This window comes from Pristiophorus japonicus, unplaced genomic scaffold (genome assembly GCF_044704955.1).
Source record: "Pristiophorus japonicus isolate sPriJap1 unplaced genomic scaffold, sPriJap1.hap1 HAP1_SCAFFOLD_107, whole genome shotgun sequence".
Taxonomy (NCBI): Eukaryota; Metazoa; Chordata; class Chondrichthyes; family Pristiophoridae; genus Pristiophorus; species Pristiophorus japonicus.
Genome location: NW_027250723.1, coordinates 2,109,762 through 2,112,750, shown reverse-complemented (window position 1 = coordinate 2,112,750; position 2,989 = coordinate 2,109,762). Strand labels below are relative to the sequence as shown.

General features: G+C 41.8%; 1 non-coding gene across 1 annotated transcript; it reads left to right on the top strand.

The window, feature by feature from the left end:
* The first annotated feature begins 1,735 nt into the window (after positions 1–1,735).
* Positions 1,736–1,817, top strand: trnas-gcu (transfer RNA serine (anticodon GCU)). The gene has a single exon. It is a non-coding gene; the product is annotated as a tRNA-Ser (tRNA).
* The last annotated feature ends 1,172 nt before the right edge of the window (positions 1,818–2,989 follow it).

The following is a 2,989-nucleotide window of genomic DNA, read 5'->3' as shown; positions in this document are numbered from 1 at the left end:
TCTGTCTCTTTAAAATGGTGTGCTATCAAACCCGCTTCATTCTGTGTCTGTTTAAAAGTGATGTGCTGTCTGACCCGGAGTTCACATTCTAAATTTCAAAAACTGCCTTTGGAGGGTGCAGGAATTTTGGTTTGTTTGTGTCTTTGCGTAAGCCAGTGTGTGTGCAAACGTGCTGTGCGATTTTACTGTCATGTGAGGAAAATGCATTGCATGCAACTTGAAACCGTACTGATTTGATTGAACACTTTTTCGTGGACTCTCTGACGGTAGAAGAATCTGCTGTGGGATTTTGCTATTCCACATCTGAAAGAAGGGAAAATACACAAGTTAGAAACATAGCGATTTTAGGTAGGGCTTGCGTGTGGGCTGTGTGATATGATGACATCCTCCATCCTTATTTTCAAATTCAAATCAAATCAAACCAAGACAAGACATGACTGACTGACTGACTTTGTTTATACATGTATATATATATGTGTATATTTATATATAATCCTAAATTTTTAACTTCCAAAATAAATATGCTTTTTCTGTTCTGCCTGCACGGGGCTCTCTTACATTTGACCTCTTTCACAGCACAAGCAACTGCTGTCAGATCCAACAGAAAGACACACGCGACTTTAAAAGATCGCTCTTGTATCCCACATCTTCCCTCATGGCTTGTCTTCCACCATGGGCTTACTGTGTTTGGATATTTATTGACTGCACCCCTCATTTCCAATTGAATTCTTCTAGTCACACAGCCTTCGTTCAATCAAAAAATACATAGATTAAGAATCAATTATTTATTTATTTAAAACCACTCAAATTAAATTTTTTTTAAATACAATTTAAATGCATTCATTTTATTAAAATGTTAAATACTTATATATTTCAGACTGGGCTGGTTTAACGTCCCTCCCTCCTTTCTGCCTGTTTATCACCTGTGGCTTCAATAACAGCCTCTGCCACGCGTGGTCCTGAGCCCCACTGCACAATTGCCTTCAGGGATGATCGAAATCTCACTTTATTCTTTTAAAAGGGAACTGCTGTCAGTCAAGGGTTATTCTGCATCTGGGCAAAGGGGATGTCCTTGCAGTTCCGGATTATTCTGTGTCTGTTTAAATGGGCTGGTTGTCAGTACAGGTTCATAATCTTTCCCTTTGAAATGGATTTTCTCATAAACCCGGGTCATCCTGTATTGTTTCAGAAGGTGTATCATTTCAGCTGCAATGACCGAATTGTTAAACTGTGTGTTCCAATTGACATTTGGCTTGCCTGCGCCGGTGCGCACCCAGATCGCAGTGCACCTGTTCATTCACTCGAAATATGCTCATCTTTTCCAAAATCCGCTCCTTGATATTGCAGTTGCCCCGAATTTGCTCGCAATATACACAATAACACAACGGCTGGTGCAGGCAGAGGCCGAGTGGCCTAATAGATAAGGCGTCTGCCTTCGATTACAACCGCAAATTTATCAGAAGTTTGCAGGTTTGTGTCCTTCCGCGGTCAACGTAGCTCGCTACGTGAAATTTTATATTCTTTGTTGTGATTCTGGCGAAAAACCAACCATCTCTTCCAGTCACTCACCTGAAGCAAAGGAAGGCTGTTTGTTTCAAGAATCTCATGGCAAGCATTCATAATTGTCGATCTGCATGCACGGGCAGAGCAAGCTGTGAAGTGGCCTTTCTTGCACATTATTTCTGTTTGGATACAAAAAGCAGGAGATTGAATGGCTGACGATTGTTGAAGCAGAGGCGAGGTGGCCGAGAGGTTAAGGCGATGGATTGCTAATCCATTGTGCTCAGCATGCTTGGGTTCGAAACCCATCCTCGTCGTCGTTGGTGTACAGCTTGACCACGTTTTGACATTCATATTTAACGTCATCGCCAAATTCCACTTTTATTACAGGGATGCTCTTCTTTTCTCATGTCATGTCTCAAATTAATAATATATTCGTCAAAAGGAGAGCATTTGCAGGATAATGGCGAGGGGGACTAATTAGAGAGGTTAAGGCGATGGACTGCTAATCTAGTGTGCTCTGCATGCATAGGTTCGAATCCCATTCGCTTCGTCGTTGTCTTACAGCGTTGACCTTGCTGATCGGTTTGTCATTCAAATTCGCCTTTTACTTGCAAGGATGCTGTACTTTGCTCATGTCATGTCTCAAATTAAGAATATATTCTTCAAAAGGATAACATTTGTAGGATTATGGAGAGGGGGATTAATTAGATAGTTTTCTGAGGGATAGCAGAAGCACGATGGGGCTAATATCTTTTCTCATTACCGTCAGAATCTGAGAGCTGCGTTTTTCACTGTCGGCGGCTCGTTGGTCTAGGGGTTTTATTCTCACTTCGGAATGAGATATGTGATTTGATATGTGAGAGATTCGCGGACGAGCCCCGCCATTTTTTACTCAAAGTTCCATTTCTCACAGCCGGTCGACATGTGAGAAACCACACACATTTCACATTAAAACGTGTGATTTTGCGCCGATGTTCCCACAGCGTCCAAATCCCAAGGCAAAGATTTAATTCCCTTCCCACTGACTACTGCGGACAGACATGCTTACCTTGGTAACGGAATGGTCATTCTGTCATCACTTTCTAAACAATAGCACACAAGACAATGGGTCATCAATAAATGGTAAATGAATTAAACACTCTGCTATTACATTGTAAAAAATATGAAATAAAATGCTGGACAATAACTGGTGCAGAAAGTAGCTTATCCCTCGCAAAGATTAAGAATGATGAGTTTTGTGTACACACACACACACATAGCAACGACTCTGTGAGCAGTCTTTTCAGTTGTTCTACTTAGCCTGATGTAACGTATTTCTTAGGACTTTAGGAACTTGCGGGAACCAATTCGGCGGTATTTGCTGTGTCAGTATCTCAAGAGGTTGCGCGCCTTTGCTCCTCACACTGCCCGGGGGAATGGGGCAGATATTTAAAGGGACACGGACTCTCTTTTCTCTGCCTATTTATACTTAAAGGAACAGTCCAGT